Below are 22,059 nucleotides of genomic sequence, written 5' to 3' on the forward strand. Positions count from 1 at the left end.
TGTGAATATAGTACCAAAATCATTTTATAGGAACTGATTATACATTTTTGCTAGAATTCTGTTTCTGTGCATATGGTTTCTCTAGGTTTTGCTCCTTTAGTCCGAGTACTTTCAGGAGAAGTTCATAAAGAGAATCTAAGTTTAATATACATTGAGCTATATCTTGAGCTATTTGGATAATATGTACTATATACATCTAATGAACAAATGGCAAATATTAATAAGAGCACATTACAATAAAGTTTCATGATACTGTGTTTGGTTTTGGCACTATTCAAAACCAAACCATGTTTAGATTCATTTCCAAGATAAATCTAGCTTAACATATGTTTGAGAAATAAATGCATTCCTATTCATTCAAAATTCATTATTATTCCACAGCTGAAAGATCAGTTTTACTAATCAAAAATATTCTTAAGTAAAATTCACGAATTATTAGAAATAAATGGGCCAAAATGTTGTGGTATAAAATATCTGGGTCACTGTTATATGGACAACATTTTACTATTTTCCTACATTCGACTGCTTTAGGAGAGAACATTTTGTTGTTATTTTGTTCTCAGTTCTTATGTTTATGTACTTATTTTATTTTAATATTTAATTGTGAAAATACTATACAATTACATGGGCAAGGTAATGAGTACATTTCTTATCAAGCATTGTTGCCTCCTCCTTTGTTTCCCCATCCCATCCCTTCCCATTACCCTCCCCCCACCCCGTTCCCCCCCGGGGCCAAAGTTGTAAAGTTCGTTTTTCAACACAAAGACTTGTACATTTCATTATTGTAATGGGTCCACTTGTATCCCTATGTAAACGATTTGATTTCTTTGTTGCTTTGTATGTCCCTCCCCCACGGTATAACCCCTGCTTTCACCATATTTGATGTGGAGGGGAAGGGCAAAACAAATCGTTTACATAGGGATACAGGTGGACCCAATGCAACAATGAGACATACAAGTCGTTATGTCGAAAATGAACTTTACAACTTTGGGGGGGGGGGGGGGGAGGAGGACGTTGGGAAGGGGAGTGAGGGAGGATTGGATGGAAAGGGGAAACAAAGGAGGAGGCTACAATGCTTGATAAGAAATGTACTCATTATCTTGCCCATGTAATTGCAACCCCTCTGTACAGTATTTTCACAATAAAAAATCATCTTATAAATATGTTAGAAACAATCGTATGAAATAAAAACACTTGAGTACTTATCTTGGGGTTCATTTCACCTAACATCAACTTATCTGAATGTTTCTGCTTGTCTCAGACATATACTAGTTATTGCAACTAAGGGAAACCATGGGCCTATGTTTCTTTGGGCCTGGCTTACTTCACTTAATACAATTTTTTCCAAGTCTTTCCATTTCCTAACAAATGGGGCAATATCATTCTTTCTGATGGAGGCATAGAATTTCATTGTGTATATATACCATTTAATCATTTTTATTTCTTTATTTGTGATGCTAGGGTTATATTTGTCTGCCTGGTTCTCTACCACTTGAGAAATCCATTCAGCCCGTATTTTTGTGATTATTTGGAAATGGAGTGTAATTGACTTGTTTTGCCACCCTGGCCTCAAACCACTATCTTGCAGATTTTAGCCTCCTGAGTAGCAACGATTACAGGGTACTGTCACACTGCTAAATAATTTGATTATAAATAATTTGGATATTTAGGATAATTTTCCCACATTTGCTTCTGAGAATCAAAGTCAGTAGAAGTTTTCTCTTTGTAGACATTTAGACTTCACAGATAAAGAGATAAAAAATGAAAAACAAATCTCTAAAAACCATGAGCTGAATAGGGGAGTCTAGAAGAATGGAAAACAGCTGGGATATAGCCAACCCAGGAAAAGTTGAAATTACCCAAAGGTGGAGTTTTCTTTCTCCATTAGAGGATGTTTAATGGAACATTATGTTTCAGGTGAGACTAGCCTTGAACTTCAGAGAGGAAGCCGGAAAATTGTAACTTCTGACTAAATATGAAGCTAAAAGATGTCAGAACTAAGGCATATAATGATACCTTACATATTTGAGTCTAAAAGTTCAATTAAGTTTTTACCATATTTTTATCTACTCATATATATTAAATATCCATTCAATCATTCATTAATGCCTAAACTAGTTACAAAAGTGGCTCCAAGTTGTTGTAAGTTACTTAGATTATGGATTAGTTACTTAGATTTATTAAACATAATAAATAGATAAATTGATACATTGATACATAATAGATACATGATAAATGCATGATATCTAGAACCTGTAATTTCATAATTATATATATATATATATGTGTGTCATTAATAACAGAGTAACATATTGTCTTACAATGATTATGCAGGTTAAGTTATTTTATAATTCCAGTTTTTCCTCACATAATTCTTGGCCTTATTTTTTCTTCTATTTACTTTGAAACTAATCATCCTGGTGTCATAGATAAGTGATAATTAGTTGATAGAATTTGTATAAAGAGCTCAGATTTACAATTACTTTTCTATATCCCTACAAGTGTGGCAGAGAAGGTAGTTTGAGAAGCCTGCCTCTGAGTGCTTATATACCAAATTTATTAACTATTTTTCCTGATTGAATTCACAAATAATGATTTTTTAAGGTAAAAGCATTGCCTTTGCTTCATAGTTTTATTCCCCCCAGGAAGTTTTACAATGTACTTTGAACAGCAAGTATTCAACAGAAAAAATATGCATGACTTTATGCCCTTGTTAGGTAAAGAACAAAACTGTGTATTTCTACATGAGTCCATCCATAGAGGCCAGAAAAATCATTGATTATGCCTAAGGATTAGAAATGCAATTCTTTGGATTCTCAACTTAATAGATTTTCCTCCACCCACACACAATCTACTAATTATTGATTTTATAGGAAGATAATTAAGCAGAAAGACAGCACTGAGAAATGTGTGCTTTGGAAGAGAGAAGCATTTAATCTTTGTTCTAATGATGAATTACAAAGGAGAGCTCTGGAGGATAAGCATTTCCCATAAGGAGGCACAGAGTTCAACCTGGTAAGTGATATGCAGAAAAATACACCTTCTTTCTTATTTATGGGTACAATGAGTACTGTTTCAGGTAAACCTCATAAACAAAATCAATAATTCAGCATTGGCTGCCAGAAAAAGGTTTATAACTTTACATTTTAGGCACCTAAGGCTTAATCTATAAACAGTACTTTGTGCATAAGGACTAGACATGAACAAGTTATGGGACCTTAAAATTATTTGATACTTAGAATTGTTTTTAAAGGCCATCATTCCCACATACCAGGTAGCTTATAGTGTGAGGAATATGGTATAAATAGAAGAGTTGCAATTCATTTTAATTTTTATTTAACAGGTGTAAAAAAATGAAGAAATTGTATTAAATGTGAGAAACAATTTTTTTTCAATTCATTAAGTTCAACTTCTAACTCAGGGCAAAAGTTACCCGTTTAATTTTTCTTTCATCCCTTGGGGGACTTGACCTCAAGGCCTGGGTACAGTCCTTGAACCATTTTGTGCTCAGGCATAGTGCTCTCCCACTTGAGCCTCTTCTGGGTTTTGAGCACGTAATTGGGTAAGAGTCTTATTGGGACTTTTCTGCATAGGCTGGGTTTGAACTGTGATCCTCAGATCTCATCCCTCTGAGTACGTAGGATTAGAAGCATGAGCCACCAGTACTTGGCCAGTATAAATTTTTGACAATGGATTAGCTCCCTTGAAATTTGAGACATGTCTTTATGTCTTACATCTTTAGCTTGTCTATGTAATTGGAATTATTCTAGTGGATTCTTTGTTCTTCAGCATATTGTGAGCAAATTCAATTTCCTGTAGTTATTAATCTGTGTATATGGTTCTATAAAAATCATTACATGATATATCTAATTCCTCTGTTTCCATGTAGCCTCAGCTATTTGGAGAAATTTTCTGTGCCTAACATTCAATTAAAACGTATGACTTACAGACTTATTTATAACATATCTCTACTAAGGCATTGAACTCTAAAATCATACAGAGCTGTATACATTTCATGTACACTTTAACCATAAATTGTCCAGCAGGTCACATTACCTCCATATTTCAATGAATAGTTCATTTTCCAACTTGTTTCAGTGTTCATTTCCACCCATTTTAATGACTAGAATACCTTGTTTTCTCTTTCATGGGTACATAACAAATAAAACTCTATGTCAGAGAGCTAGAAGCCCCTTATTTTATATTGTTTTTCAGAAATCTACTAAAGTTTACTGCCTCATACTAAATTTAGATCTACCATTTCTTGTCTCTTTATCTGTGGGCCAGACAAATTTACTGGCTATTCTGATATGTAAAATAATTGCTATTCCTAATTGAGGTAAACTTTGGAGATGACAAGGAAAATAATTTGAATGTTAACTATAAACAAATGTCATGAAAGTTATTGGCAGTTAAAGGAGGTACAGTAACATTCCAAGTACATAGCTTTTAGCATTTTTAAGCAGTAGTAGTAAAGGAAAAGACAGAACACACCTATCATAGGGAATACCTCCAGAATTGTAATATTTCTCCTTCAGGGCCCTAGCAAATATGACCTGATGTTTAAAGAAAGTTATTATTCAATACATATTGAACAATGCATATTTATAATATTGCTTTTGAATTGTTTACATAAGACTATTTCAAAGGTCATATTTTATTGGGAAGTAATATTGAGTCCCTTTTACTTTAGCATAAGAAATCTGTTTTCCATAATTAAAAAAACCTTCAGAAATGTATTCATTTCCTCTCGTTTTGTTATATTTCTCTTTCTGAAGTGATAAAGTTCACTGTCTTTGCTTCACATTTCCTGCCTTCACTTGACACACATTTTGGACTATGTTTTGATAATAACAAATTCTTGTTCTCAATGAACTCATGGTCCATAGACACATTGAACATGATCTTTAATTTTAATGTCTAGCTTACATAAGTAGTATAACAATAAAAAAAATCATGGCTAAGAAGAAAATGATTTAACCTCAGTGAGATTTTTCAGTTTTTTAATGTTAAATTCTCATGAATCCTTGACTTGAATTTCCTTAGAAATGCTGAAATGTTATTACATGCATATTGAACCATAATAAATTCAATTACTTCAAAATAACATGTTTTCTTCTTTAGCATTCTATAATTGTCATTGTAATTAACAATAGTGTTAGAAGAAAAGTAATTTACATATAAAAATTTAACCTTTCTGTCTCATCTCTAATAACTGCTCAAAATGGGGAGCATTGTAGGTATTCCTACATTAAATTGCTGTAATTTGCTATAAATTGCTACTATATTATTGGTATGGTTTCTTTCACTTTTTTCAAATTTTAGCAGGAAGTATAGCATATATAAAAACTAAGAATGATTTGTATTTGGTAATTTAAATAATAATTAGAAATGTAGAAACTTAGTCTTTCAGTGTGTCCTTTTCAAATCTTTTCTATTCCTACCTTCCAGTCAAAAGTAACCATTAGAACTAGTGTGTTATTTTTTTATTTGTGAAATATTTATTTATTTATTTATTTGTCTTGTTTATTTTTTTATTGTGAAAATACCATACAGAGGGGTTAGAATTACATGGGCAAGATAGTGAGGACATTTCTTATCAAGCATTGTAGCCTCCTCCTTTGTTTCCCCTACCAATCCCTTCTTATCTCCCTCCCTCCCCCCTCCAGCCTCAAAGTTGTAAAGTTATTTTTTTGACATAACTTGTACATCTCATTGTTGCAGTGGGTCCACCTGTATCTCTATTTAAAAGATTTGTTTTTTTCCTTCCCCTCCCCAAATTATACCAACATCAAATACAATGAAAGCAAGATTATACCATGGGGGAGGGACATACAAAGCAACAAAGAAATCATTTTATAAATATGTTAGAAACAATCACATGAAAGAAAAATAAAAACATTTGAATACTTATCTTGGAGTTCATTTCACCTAACATCGATTTATCTGATAATTTCTGCTTATCTCAGACATATACTAGTTATTGCAAATAAGGGAAACCATGGGACCTATGTTTCTTTGGGCCTGGCTTACTTGACTTAATATAATTTTTTCCAAGTCTTTCCATTACCTAACAAATGGGGCAATGAGAGAGACTTCTCTGAAGAATAAAGAAGGATGGCCAATAGACACATGAAGAAATGTTCAACCTCTCTAGCCATATGAAGAAATGCAAATCAAAACAACATTGAGATACCACCTCATCTCAATTAGAATGGCTATAGTCAAGAACTCTAATAACAAAGATGGTGGAGGGGATGTGGACAGAAAGGAACCTTACTGCATTGTTGGTATGAGTGTAAACTTGTTCAACCACTTTGGAAAGCAGTATGGAGGTTCCTCAAAAGACTCCACATAGAGATCCCCTATGACCCAGCAATCCCACTTTTGGGCAATTACTTAAATGATCACAAACAAGACCATACTAAAGCTGCCAGCACAACTATGTTTATTGCAGCATTATTTACCATAGCTAAGATATGGAACCAACCCAGATGCCCCTCAGTAGATGAATGGATCAAGAAAATGTGGTATATATACACAATGGAATTCTATGTCTTGTTTATTTTTATATGTTAACATTAATAATATCACACAGGAATATACATGTTAAACATTACATAATTTTGTTTCCTCACCATTGTTAATATCATGTGACTTGAGTTTGAGTCCATGAATTATTATGTAATTAATACATATTCAATTATTTTTTCAGTTTTCATTTTTTTATTGTCAAGGTGATATACTGAGTGGTTACAGTTACATAAGAAACTTGTCAAACTTGTTACCCTTTCCCTCATTTTTCTCCTACTTTCGCTCCCCCGACCCCCAACTCCCAAATACTACCAATTATTTTCATCATATTGCGTTGTGTATATCACTTTTGCCCTGATTCCCACCTTGTCCTTTGTCTCATCCTTCTGTTGTCCCCTTCCATTCCCTAATTCAAATAAATGCATATATAATATCAAGGTGCCAGAATCAAATGTAGTAACAAAAGGGGATATACCATAGGGGGAACATTCAAATTTTTAACAATAAAAAATCCACTATATGTTTTCTGTCTATTTATTTCTATGAAGAATTAAATTGCAATGCACTGAATTATTTAAATAAAATTCTGCTACTTAATAATAATATTGTAGAAAACATTGTCTCTCTTGAGGATCAGGTAAAGACATGTGTAGGGACACATGCACATGATTGCATACACACACACACACACACACACACACACACACACAACTATATCTATACCTAACAGACATAGTCTCTATGCAAGATATAGTCTTTGCATTGTTCCTGTACCAACTGATTCCATATTATTCTCCCAAGTGTTTAATTGTACTGTGTTCTCCTCAGCAATCTGGCATATATAACCTGGCTCTCCCAAACTTTAATAAAAGCTAAATTCTATAATATTTGTGAGTTTTAAAAAATGAAATTTCATCGTAGTAATTTTCATATTAATAACTTTTCAATTTTCCTAGATTTGGGTGATTTCTAAGGGAAAGTAAAAAAGTCATTTTTTATGGGTGGGTTTCATACAGATTCTGGGCCATGATATCACTTTGAACTGTTTATAAGAGTAATATTAAATACAACCAAACTAGAGAGTGGAGCACATTGGAAGCTAAAACTTTTGGAAAAGATGAATGCATAACTTTGCTTATTATCTTTAAGTAGTTATAAAAAGGGGTTTAATTTTAAAATACTGAATGTATTTCAATGAATATATTAAACAAATTAGTAGATCTTACTGTGCTGTCAGTGATGAAATTATATTCTATATCATAAATGTGGAAAGAAATACTCAGGAAAATAGATGATTACTTAGGAAACACTACTATAAAAATAGACTAGACTAGAGGCAGCATGAATAGCTGTAAGATAAGAGTAGACAATGAAAAATAATACTAGACAAAATTAAAATTTGAGTGTGGGAAAAAGGAGAAATAGATGACTGGTGACATTTTAGAGGCTGAATTGTGAACAGAAAAGGGAAAAAAAATCAAGGACTACCATTAGGGCTTAAGGAAAAAGTAGAGTGGTAAATAGAATTTAACAGAGGAATGATATGCAATGTGAGGCCTGTTGTTTCTGTGCACAGAAGGACAGAAGGTAATGGGATTAAGGGTAGAAATATAAAGATTTATATGTCATTGGTTATACATTATTCAGAATCACTCTAGTCTTAGAAAAATTTACTAGGATCAATATCAGTCTTATTAAAATTTACTGTGTTTGAGTAGTCTCTTATGATAGGAAAATTTTATTTGATTTTCAATTTTGAAGAACTTGAGGAATCAAAAATCATGATAATGAAAAAATAATTAAATGCATACATCTAATATGCACCTCTGTCTGGATTTATATTAATCATGGGGAAATATTTTGTTTTTGTCTTCAGTATCGTTAGCCTTTTCTAAAAGCAAACTTGTGAGGAAGGATTGAAGGAAGTGTTTATCTGAGTGTCCGAGACCAGAGAGATCCTTCTGGAACAAAATATACTTTAGAGGGTTTATGATAGAATATTTTTTAGAATTATACCATTTGTGCATCGGTCATTCAACTCTCATTTTGAGAAGATTGACACAAAATGTGTGTCACAAATTTATCAAGCATTTAATTCATTCCTGTGGTCTTTTCTTGTTAGTAATAGTTTTCAGTCCTTTATATGTATGTAGAGGATCCCTAAGGGACTTTAGAGAATAGCATGAGACACTCATATCAGATGTTTCTGCACAACACTTGACATCAGGGGACAGTACTTACAAGTGCTCTCATGTGAAATATGGGCTGTCAAGGGACAACCCAATTCTCAAGGTAGTGTTTTCCATCACACACTCCCTACCAACTTTGATCATCAAAATTGTCTTCAGATATCATCACCAGTTTCCTCTAAAGGAAACACATTTGAAAACCATGGCTATTAATATTTGACTAGTTAAAAGGTAGTATTTCAAGTGATATCAATTACCTGTGCCAACTTGAAGCATCCTTCTTATCTTTAAAACATTTTGTTTCCATATCTCTCTTAACTGGGAAGAGAGAGGACAAAGGTCAGTTAGTACTTTCACTGAAAACTGTTCTTTAAACAACCAGGAGTTGTCACCAACAGAAAGAAATGCCTGCCAGGGCACTGGGAGATGGTATCATGATAAGACCTACCTTTTCAGAAATATGATACAATGAGAAAAATCCTGTTGTAGAAATGATGAAGCCATCTTAGTAAGCACAGCAGGTAGCTATCCATCTACTCTTGAGTTTAGCATACATTTCCCAGGGTGGAAGGGTGGGTGAAAATTTGTCCTGCAGTTACTAGTTTAGCAGTATGAACTATGTAATTATAAGATTCTTTTAAATGAGCAATATTATTTTGTGTGTGTGTGTTTAGTGTACACTTTTGCAGCTCCCTTAATCATCCAGGGAATTCCAATTAGCTGGGAAGTTAGAAAGCTTTTTCCTAGAACTCATGTGGCTGATAAGTTATAAAAGTCTTGCCATCTTTATTTTTTTCTCCTGTGCAACGTGAAAGTGAATATGTGGTTGCAATGGGTAGAAAGTTGAGACTGTGTGTATATTTGCATGTAGGTGGGGGTGTTTGTGCAAATGGGTTGCAAATGTTATGGGAACTACAGAAGAGTTACAAATTAAGTTAGTTTAACATAATCAGATATAGGAAGTAACTTTTTTAACATTGATTTATCCTTGTACTATTGTTACATTTTATTTTATTTTAATTTTTTGTCAAGGTGATATATAGAGGGGTTACAGTTAAGTAAGGAAATAAGTACATTTATTGCCAAACTTGTCATATAGAGGTAAATATCTCTTTGAATTACCTGAGAAACTTGGACTCTAGTTCCAGGAAAAAAGAAAAAAGCAAACTTGGACTCTAGATCCAGAAAAGAAAAAAAACAAGTTGCCCTTGAATGAATGATTACATGCAATGGTATAATTGTGACAGTTGATTAATAAAGACTGAATATCCAAAATGTCATATTCCAAAGAATTATGAACAAATGACTGTAATAGATTATATTCACTTTTGTTTCTTAAAAAAAAGCCTTCAATATCGATTTTACACAAATCCTTGCTCATTGATTGGGAAACACAACCTACCCTTAAAGATACTACTTCTCCTTTTCTAATTCTTTCTCATTTCCACCTCCCTCAAGAAAAAGTTCTTGACAAATAAGCATAAAGAGAACAGCGACACAGTTCTCCAAGTAGGCAGAGAGAATATGTTGTCATCTACTTTGTCTTAACATTGTACAAAATGTAATGTTTGTGGCGCCGTAATAATAAGTCACTTCTATTATCATATTGTAAATATTCAAGCATACAGAATAACCTATATGTTAGTGGTGAAACAATAAAACAAATTACTAGGATACCCTCAATCCCCTGAGAACTGGAACATTACCACTCTCCTTGCATGTAAGTGCTTCTTTTCATATCTCCTAATATCTTTCACCAGTAGACTCTCAATTCCTTGAAATTGGTATTCATTTAATTTTATTGTCCAATTTCATTATTTGAAATGTCATGATAGTGTGAGATAACCTCTGTGCTATTAAGGTAGCTAGAATTATACATGGGTACTTTCCAAGGTCTCTCTTCATTTAAACACTTATTGTTCAATTTTGAAATAAAATTACCTTTTAGCTAATTATGTTTTTACTTATACCAGAATTTTAACTAACGGCCTTGCTCTCCTTTACTAGCTAAATCCTTGACCTCTTGGGCCTTGCTTATAATCCAAAAAATATTTTAGCCGAAAGCTGATGGCTCATGTTTGTAATCTTAGCTACTCAGGAGGCTGAGATTTGAGGATTGTGGTTCAAAGCCAGCCTGGACAGTAAAGCCCATGAGACTCTTATCTCCAATAAACCACTCAGAAAACCAAAAGTAGTGCTGTGGCTCAAGTGGTAGAGTGTTTGCCTTGAATTCAAGAGCTGAGGGACAGCACCCAGGTCCATAGTTCAAGTCCCACGGCCAACAACAACAACAACAAATATATATATATATATATATATATATATATATATATATATATGAAACAGTACATGTTTATGATCTGGGAGCTGCTGGCACAAACCTATAATCCTAGCTACTCAGGGGCTTTGAGGTCTGAAGACCATGGTTTGAAGCCAACCTGGGCAGGAAAGTCTATGAGACTCTTATCACCAAATAACTCCTCCAAAAATGCTGAAAGTAGAGCTATGGCTCAAGAGGGAGAGTATTACCTTGAACAATGAAGCTCAGGGCAGTGTCCAAGACCTGTGTTCAAGCCCCAGGATAAGCAAACATACACAAAAATCCCTACACAGATATTTATGGAAAATGTTAGTTCACTAATCTTACTTTCTATATTCTTTGATAAAATGTCCAAATATGTAGCCTTATACTGGCCTCCAAGTTATAACCTCCCAGGGGGCTGAGATTATAGGGGTATACCACCCTAATCTAGATACTGTTGCTATTCTAATATGTTATGTCATGCAAGCTGAAAATAATAAACTTAGTGATTTGATTTGAAACAAGAGGACAACAATTGAAAAAAAAAGTTGTTCATAATTGCAATATTCTGCTAATTGAGCTGAAAAGAGAGATTCAACAGAGGTTGTTTCCTTCTTCACAGGAAAAATAAATAAATCAAGAACACTTGTTTTAGTTCCTAATAGAATATGAAAAATCAAAGTGAGGAAGAATGATCCCACAGAAAGACACAAATATATCCAGTGTATTTCTGTAGGAAGATTTTTTTCCTACATGAACAAGGCCCAGAAATTGAAAATTAAAATTACAAAGAAATCCAGCCTAAATTATCTATCTAAGACACACTTGGGAACTTCCCCAGTGGGCAGAGGTTGATGGAATGAGAATGTGTAATGAATATGGCATGGTAGAGCAATGTGCCATGATTGCTACTGACTACCTGGGTAGCTGTGGGCAGTCCATTTAACCTGTACCTCTGAAACAACAACCACATACTAGCTCCTGACCCTCAAACAATGAAATATGGTTGCGTACCTAGAACATGGCATCATTCTGTTGCTAAGTGCTATAAAAGAGATAATTACTATTGTAGAAGAGATAACAATATTATCACTGCCATTTTACATCTGAAACATGGAATATGATAAAAGTACATGACTATTTTTAAAGTCACAATAAACATATAGAATTCTTCTGTGGGACAAGAAGAGAAATAGTGCATAAAGTTTAATATGTTACTTGAAGATCATGTCAAAAATAAAATTATTGGGCTTAGAAGGTTCTTTGCCTTTAATGCATGAGGCCCTGGGTTCGAATCCTTGGCACCACATAAGAAGAAAAAGCCAGAAGTGGTGCTGTGGCTCAAATGGTAGAGTGCTAGCCTTGAGCAGAAAACCTGAGGGACAGAACCTAGGCCCAGAGTTCAGGCCCCATGACTGACCAAAAAGAAAAAAGTAAAAATTATTAACTCTTCAAATGTATCAATGCTGGCCATGTACAGGAAGTAAAAAAAAATTAAATGCTTCAATTTTTAAAAGTTTGAACTAATTTTTTTACTACGATATAGCACATGACAATCCATAGTCAAATATGCATTGAGCCACATTCTATTCTGTGAAAGGTATTACAATGATAGGAATTTCTCCTTAAATGTTGGTGACAATTCAAAAGTAAAACCATCTAAGTAAAATTTCCTCATGGGATGTTTTCTAACTCCAGATTTAATTTCTTCAGCATTAAATTCTGCCAAAATTTCTGATTTTTTGTGCCAGTTTTATGATATATTTATCAAGAGGAAGGTTAATTTCATCCAACATTATAAATTTATGTCACAGTGTTGTTAATGACATTTGATTATCTTGTTGTTGTCTGTAAAATTTGTATGCTTGTGCAGATTTTTATGCATATTACTTTTATCTTTTTTCACAGCTAAGACTTTGTCAATTTATTGACCTTTTCAAAGAAGTTAAAATTCGAGCTTTATTGATTTTTTACTGTTACATCTAAGTTCACTTTCATTGAATTATTGCCATATTATTTGCTTTCTTATGTTTAATTTAGTTTTAATTTGTTATTTTCCCAGTCTTTTAGGTATAAGCCTATATCATTAACTGTTTTTTTCATAATAGCTGTCTATGCAAAATGTCAAATTAACACAAATGTAAAATGAATGTTAATAAATCCCCATTACTTATTACCCAACTTAAATGATCATCAGTATATTTCCCAGGCAGAGTTTACCTATAACATTACCAGTAACTATTTTTGGGAATAGTTTTCTAGGTTAATCAAAGTAAAAACAACCTACTAAGTAACTTATTTTGTTAATATTTATTTGTTTAGTCATTGACAGCATTGAAGTTTGTATTCACAGCCATAGATTTGTTAGACAAACACTTTAAAACATCTGAGCATCTCCACCATTCTTTTTTTATTATCATTTTTATCAACTTACTTTGCTCACTCTATAATCCTTTCTGTGTAATTACATGCAATGAATGGGAGTTGTACCAACAGCAGACTTACAGACCTACAGAGGCCACATATGGATGAAATGTGTAGCCTCTTCAAGGAAAAGAAACACACCGATTTATTCAGCATATGACTACAAATACAAATGGCAAGCCAGAGTCTTGGCATGGCTTGTATAATTCATTTCCTTAAATGAGTCAACAAGTATTCATACCCAGGAAGGAAGATTATAACTGGTATTTTATTGATGACATTAAAGAAATGTTAAAATGTATATATATATATATATATATACATTATATATATATACACATATATATATATATTATTGTGAGACTATCAAACAGAGGAGTTACAATTACGTGGGCAAGATAACGAGTACATTTCTTATCAAACATTGTTGCCTCCTCTTTGTTTCCCCCTTCCCATCCCTTTCCCTTCTCCCACCCTCTCCCCCCTGCCTCCCCTGACCTGATCTTCCCCTCCACCCATCTTTTTAATGACTTATCTTTCCTGATTTGACTTTAAAGGCAGTATTCCTTCATCAGCTTCCCAAGTAGCTGGGATTTTATGCACAAGCCACTGCTTCCAATGACAATCTGATAGTTTCAATACACAAAACTTATTCTTAAAACATTTATACTTCTGTGAAACATCACTAAGGTCCAGTTTTTTGTTGTTTTGCTGGTTGTGGGGCCAGAACTCTAGGCCTGAGTGCTGTCCCTCAGCTCTTCAGCTTAAGGCCAGCGCTCTACTACGTGAGCCACAGTTCCACTTCTGGCTTTTTCTGCTTATATGGTTCTGAGGAATCCAACACAGGGCCTCATGCATGCAAGGCAAGCACTGTACCACTGAGCCACCTTCCCAGTCCCTAAGGTCCAGTTTTAGTAAATGTCCTAAGTTCTCTTTTGAATTCAATCCTCAAAGCCACTCCTAGTTCCAGGAACATACTTGCCCATGTATCTTTAGAGGTTCTTTTCCTCTAGACACTCCATTGCAATAAAATTATACAATATATCATATTTAGAAGCTAGTTTACTTTTCCTTAACACTCATCAAGTCGCATCCTTTTTGTATGATACTTTCTATTTTGGAATGGCATGTGTATCAATCTACTTTGTTTTCTAGTTTACCAATCAATGACATTTATATGGCCAAAATATTTTGTCATGCTACTAGAAACAGTCATGCATAAAACTTTATGTGACACACATTTTAACTGCTGGTGGATATTTAAGAGGAGAATTATAGGCACATCTAGATAGGTTTTTATTGTGACAATACTGTTCAGAGGGGTTATAATTACATGGGCAAGATAATGAGTACATTTCTTATCAAGCATTGTAGCCTCCTCCTTTGTTTCCCCTTCCCATCCCATCCTCCCCCAACCCCGGCCCCTAGATAGGTTAAAGTTAGTTTTTTTCTGAAAGTGACAACCCCTAACATATACAATTTTTTTAGGCACAACAGTTTTTTTTACTTTCTCTAAAGTCTAACTTATATATATTATTACCTTTTATTTTTGTACAATTTAATTTAATGTACATGATGTGACATATTAGTATAATTTCCATTGCTCTACCCTAATAACTAGATATACTGAATATTGTTTCACGAGCTTACTGACAATTTGTATATATCTATGAGTGCATATGTGTGTGTGTTTACATATATAGTGGCCCATCCATTTGTATACAGTATAGGTTGGTCTGTGTTCTCCCAAGAGATATTTTGATGACTTAGCCCCAGTATCAAGAAAGTGACTTGGAAGTAGGGTCTTTACCATTACAATCTCTTAGAATGAAGTCATACAAGAATAAAGTCCTTAAAACAATATGACCCCGAGGAAAGGACAGGCCCAGACATAGAAAAGGGACAACCTTTAAGGCATAGAAACAGGAAAATCTCTCAAGTGAAGACAAAGAGAGGGATAGAATGAAGCAGCTGCAGGACAAAGAACTATGCGATACAGAGTAATGGAAGCCACCAGAACCTAGGAGGAAGCAAGCAGTGTTGTGCTACAGTTTCAGAGAGAGTTTGGTGCTATTGGGAGAGTTCAATTTTGGATTCATTGCCTATAGCACAGGCAGACAATACATTTCTGTCCTTTTATTTTGTGATACTTTATTATATGAACCCTAGGAAAGTGATAGAAATTTTGCTTTTTTTTTTTTTTTTGGTCAGTTGTGGGGCTTGAACTCTGGGCCTGGGCACTGTCCCTCAGCTCTTCAGCTCAAGGCAAGCGCTCTACCACTTGAGCCACAGTGCTACTTCCATTTTTCTGGTGGCTTATTGGAGATAACAGTCTCACAGACTTTCCTTACCCAAGCTGGCTTTGAACCACTATCGCCAGATCTCAGCCTCTGAGTAGCTAAAATTACGGGTGTGAACCAGCACCTATTTTTAATCATTACTGTAAGTTATAAAAATTGTTTACAGTGCATATCAGCTATAGAATTTTAAATACTGTAAGTCATTTATGAATTGTCTTTATATTTTGTAATAATGCCTTTTGAAGTGAATGAAGTCTGTCTTTGTTAGTTTGTTTATTTGGGTACTGGAGTCAAAACGTTGGCCCTCCAGCTTGCTAGGTTTATACACTACCACTTAAGCCCATGCCTTTAGCCTTTATTGCTTTTAAATCATGCTCTGATAGTGTCTCTTCCTTTTGTCTGAGGTCAGCCTAAGACAGATCCTTCAATCTAACGCGAAACTTAGGTGGGGAATCACAGACATGCCATTGTCCCATACACAGCATATTGGTTGATAGAGAGTATTGTTAACATTTTTGCTCAAACTATAATCTTCCCAATTCATGCTTTCCAAGTAGCTGGGATCATGTGCATAGGTCACTACACTTACAGCTACTTAATTTTTCTTTAGCATTATGGCTTCTGCTTTAGGTGTTATGCCCAAAAGGAAATATTTATTTAAGCCAAGGTTATAAAAGTTTGGTTCTAGGTTTTATTCTATATTATCTTTAAGATACTTTTTTTTCTTTTAATTATCTTTAAATTCTTTGCAAAGGAGTGGCCGTTCAATAAAGCATTAGTCAATGTCATACTTTGGACCTGTTCACCCCTCCTTCCCACTCTACTTCCCCACCTTTCTTAATTTCATAAGATTTGCATTGAATAAAGTTTTAAAATTTATACTGTGATCTGTTTTTATCCATGCAAATTACATCTGTCCTTTTTTATAAGGCGTTCCCATTGTTTCACCATCTTTGGTTGAAAATTGCCCCATTTAATTATATTGGAGTCTTTGTTGAAAATTAGCCTTCAATGACAGACTTTATTTCTGGAGTTTGTTCCTTTGGTCTGTGTGCCCATCACTTTAAACATTACCTCTCCTTCTCTTCCTCCCTCCCTCCATCTCTCTTTTTCTCTCTCTTTCTCTCTCTGTCTCCTTCTCTCCCTCCCTCTCTCTTTTTCCACCCTTGTGATGTTTTAGTGACTTTTGAAATCAGAAAGTTTTTTACTTAATTTTTTTTAGAATTATTATGTTTGACCAGGATTTTTCTCATTTTTAGAAAATAATTTATGATAAGCTTGTTGTAAATTTCTGTTTCTAAAATGAATTTGATTTTAATAGACATTCCATTTAATCTGTAGAAACATTTGGGAAATGTCTTCCTAACAATTCCATCTTCTAATTTATAAAATGCAAATGTCTCCTTGTTTATTTAAATCCTTAACTGCTGCCAATAATTCTTTATAAAATGTATTGTGCCTATCTTTCATTTGTTAAATTAACTTAGAAAACAAATATTCATTTCTGGGTGTTTTAATTTGAAAGTTTTTATCTCATTATTTACGAAAATATATTTGTAGATATTTTATTTTAATTCTGTTTCTGGCTTTCACATATTTCTTTCTATGAACTGGAAGAGGAAATATATTTTAATCACAGTTCTGCTTAGAACATGCATTCGTATCTCCCTGCATCTACCACATACACTCATAGACCTTTATAAGGGTTTTCAAAGCACTATTTGGAGAATATAAATTGTATTGCAAAATTACATTTCATTTCATTCTATTTAGTTTTCTGGGCTTTTTTCTGCAGAGATGATTTCCCATTTAATTAATTTATCATTCACTAATAAGTCATAACTCATAAATTGAAGAATACCATTCCATTAAATGATAGTAAGACTATGTTAATTCCAAAAGTTTAATGCAGTCTTACTTAGTTGAGGATGATACTCTACAGAGCTCTTCTGAGAAGACTAGTAGATGGATCATCATTAATAGGCTTTTTTAATGTACAGAAAAATTTGAAGATGCTATAAGTTTTTCTAGAAGCATTTGCATGTGTTAATACTACAACAACAAATTACCACACCTGCCACAATCCATATGCTGTCCCTAATACAAAACTTTTGTATGGTAACAGAATATTTTTATACACAGATAATTTTCATAGGTAAATCTGAACTCATGTCTCAGCCTATTTGTTAGAGGTGTCTTAATAAGTATGTTAGTTATCTAAGGCTGGTGCATTGTTGCACATACTGATGGCTTCAAATCATTTCACTGTGTTCAAGTTCTGAGATTAGGTGAAAAACCAAGGTGTCCCCAGAGCCATACTTCTTTTATCTGCACAAGAATCCTTCCATGGCTTGCCTTAGTTTTTGATAGTTGGCTAACAATCTCTGGGATCATTTAGCCTGGGTCTGAGTAGCTCCAATCATCCCACCGAGTTTTCCCTGCTAGTTTCTTACGTTGTTGTCTTCTCTTTAGGACTTTGATCATATTGGATTAGTGACCCACCTTATTCCAGTATGACCTCATGCTAATTAATTGTATCTGTATCAACCCTGCTTTGAAGTCAGGGCACATTTTGAAGTTCTGGGGTTAGCACTTCAATATATCTTGTTTGTAGTAGTGAGGGGAGACACAGTTCACCCCACAACATTAGAAAATTCCTTTTTACTTCTAAGCCAACAGAATGGTATTTGTGGTCAACAAACAATATTGTCAGCTCTACCCGCATTAACCAGAGGAAAACATTTTCATTTGTAGTACTGCCCAAGGCTGTGTCTTGGCTGAAAAATTCAGACTTACCTCAAATCTCACCCTTGACAGGCATGATCTCCTAACTCCTAACTTAGGCATGGAATCTCATGTTTGTCTCTTTCCTTTGACCTGTAAATAATTCCAAATTCCTGAAGTCATCAATTCCAGTGTAACAGCTCTAGCTGGGTTCACTTCAGTTTAGCTGTATTTGCAAGAATGTGGAGCTTTGGATTAAAAAAGAAAAGAAAAAAAAAAAGTAAAAGAACAGGAAAAAAAAAAATCTGTGAGATGCATGGCTTTCCCCTGTTGAACTAGAGGCCGGAAAATAAATGTTTGTACCTTTAATGACCTCCATTGTCCTGACTTCACAGAAATCCCCAGTGGGCAGCTAATCCTTTGGAACAATACTGTACAGATGTTTCACAGGATAAGAAGGCTAATTCCAGACCAATCAGAGTCACTGCAAATGTCAGCACACCAAACTAAAGGGGAAATATGGGGCTAACAGATGCAGCTCCAAGCCCTGATCCCTGTTTGGGAGGGTCACTACAGTAATGGGCCCTTTATTGACGACCGTGGCCACTTTCTCCTCAGTGGGAAGCTGGTGCAGGGTGTGACCTGACATTTGCAGTTTTAATATTTCTAGATGTTTACTTCAAAATACCACTGCCCCACATATTTAGATCCGTGAAATCCCCCCAGCCCCATCTCTGTGGAAATTACTACTAGGTCTTATATTTGAAAAATAAATATTTTGGTTGAGTTCAACAATTCAGGGAAAAGTTCAGATTGAGAAATAGAAAAAGTCCCTAACTCTCCACTGTAAGATAAAAAAATCCTTTAGCTTAAAAATGCTATATGATTTTCTGGAATGGTCCAGATGCATGCTATAAATTATTTTTTGTGTGTTTGTGGGAAAAGAACTTCTACTTTTATTACTACCAGTTTGTTAAGTAACACAAGTGAATTAGATGTTAATGGTAAAGCTGATATGCCCATTTCTTACATATTTTTTATTTTGCAACTTATTCTTTCAATTATTCAGAGTTAGGTAATGTGGTATTCTCTGTTCTAAGAACACACAGACTTAACAGTTTCAGGGTGAGAAGAACAGAGAGAAACTTGTTGTCCCTTAAGAGGAAAATTACATAGAATTTGAGTCAATCATAAGAATTTTTCTCAATCAAATGAGTATAAAATATAAGGATCATATATTAAGATGGGGAAAATGCAGCAGTATTAAGTACTATCTAAAAATGCCTCTTTTTCATAGGACCAGAAAACCAACTGATGAAAAAATTGCCTTTGAATTATTTAGGACTCGACTTTTATTTTCCTTTATTATTTAAAAACTATGCTCCAAAATTACTACTTGAGGAGAGAAGAAATTCAAAGGCTTTAAATGATTCATGAGACAGACTTACCTTTCACTAGAAAATCCAGCTTGATTATAATCATTTTAAGACCCAAGCCATCTCTAAGTGATAAAAACTCACTTCACCAATTTTTAAGAATTGGATCCATTGGAGTCACTTAAGTTAAAAAAAGATTCATTTTTGAGTATAAGTTGTTAAGTCTGTATCACTGGGCAAAGTATAACCCATGACAAATTTTTAGGTGAATTCACAAGTTTAAGACAAAACACAGGTAATATAAACATACCCAGTTACTGGTAAGGGAAGAACAGTTGTGTCCTGTAATCACATTTTGTAGTGAAGCTAATGGCAGGCTAATTCATAGCTGAGGATGTTCTTTGCCAAGCCTATCCTTCACTTTTTAATTTACTTACTGTTCAGTTTTTCTAGTTAGTCTTCTTAGAAAAATAGCAGATAGATTCTCAGCATTGTTTTCCTTTCATTTTAGTTATATCTTTCTGTGTTTGCCTTTTACTTGCTAAAGTTTAAAATAGAGAATTTATTTGGTTAAATAAAAAGGAGGAATGGCCGGATGCTGGTGGCTCATGCTTGTAATCCCAGCTACTCAGGAGGCTGAGGATTACAATTCAAAGCCAGCCTGGACAGGAAAGTCCTTGAGACTCTTACCTCCAATTAACCACCAGAAAATTGGAAGTTGTGCACTCTGGGTCAAGTTGTAGAGTGCTAGCCTTGAGCTGAAGAGCTCAGGGAGAGCACCCATGCTTAGAATTCAAGACCCATGACTGACAAAATAAAATAGAAAAGAAAGAAAAGAAAAGAAAGGGAGGAGGAAGGAAGGCCAAGAAGAAAAGAAAGGAAAGGAAAAAGAGAGAAAGATAGAGAAAAGAAAGAGAGAGAGAGAAGGAAAGAAGGAAAGAAAGAAAGACAGAAAGAACAAAGAAAGAAAGAAAGAAAGGAAAGAAGGAAGGAAGGAAGAAAGAAAGAAAAAGAGAAAGAAAGAAAGAAAGATCTGTTTCAAATGGTCAACCTTCTGGACAATTATCTGTGACTACCCAGAGTTTAGGCATTTAGAGAACTCAATGAGTAGTCGTAGATCAACATTACTCCCCACCCCACTCCACAAAAAAGAGACACCATGCATAAGTGTCTGAAATAACAGAAGAATTTCATAAGGACAGTAGACAATATTTCTTTCTCTTTCTCTCTTTCTCTTTTGTCCTTTCTGCTGGCCTATTTCTCTGTCCTACACTCTATGTTTCCCCATTTTCCATCTTTGTTTTGGTTTTCATTCTTTTGTTGCTATATCATCTTTCACTTCTTTTGGACTTTAGTACTTTTGCTATGAAGTATATTTCACAGCAAAGCTGGAGAGCTAGAGTAGAAAACAGACTAACAGAAAGTTACTTTTTTCTTTTTCTTTTTTTTAAATTTAATTTTATTTGTGAACATACTGTACAGAGGGGTTACAATTACATGGGCAGGATAATGCGTACATTTCTTACCAAGCATTGCAGCCTCCTCCTTTGTTTACCTTTCACATCCCTTCCCAGCCTCTCCCTCCCCCCTCCATCCCAATCCTTCTCCTTACTTTTGATTGGTGCATCACAGAATTCAGCAATTCAGCTCAAAATTGACTAATTCATCGTTATTAATTTATTTTTTCCCCAATACCTTACTTTTGAATCAGTCTTCATATCGAACTCCCAGTCTTCACATCTCAGCATTATGAGGCTGAGAACACAAGTCTATTGCCATCGTATCTGGCTGAATTCTTACTTGGAAATAACTAAGTGTGTGTGTGTGTGTGTGCGCGTGTGTGTGTGTTTAATTGCATATATTTGCTTCGATTGCATTTCTTAAAGTAGTATTGGGACTGGACACCAGTGGCTATGTCCATAATCCGATCTCCTTGGGAGGGTGAGAACTGTAGGATTGAAGTTCAAAGTTAGAATGGGCAAAAATGTCAGAGACTTGTCTCCAATTACTCAATATATACCTATACTAGAGTTATATCTTAGTCAACAGAAGACCAGTTGATCAAGCCAGCCATGAGACACTGAGTTCAAGCACTGGAACTTCGTAAATCTAAAGTGCAGTTCATAGTTTTACCAAATTAGCTATAGACAATCAATTAAAGTAGTTGCATTTTTGGTTCATTTTTCAATGTTGTCTACACCTAAGAGCTG

This window comes from Dipodomys ordii, unplaced genomic scaffold (assembly GCF_000151885.1).
Source record: "Dipodomys ordii isolate 6190 unplaced genomic scaffold, Dord_2.0 Scaffold2, whole genome shotgun sequence".
Lineage (NCBI taxonomy): Eukaryota > Metazoa > Chordata > Mammalia > Rodentia > Heteromyidae > Dipodomys > Dipodomys ordii.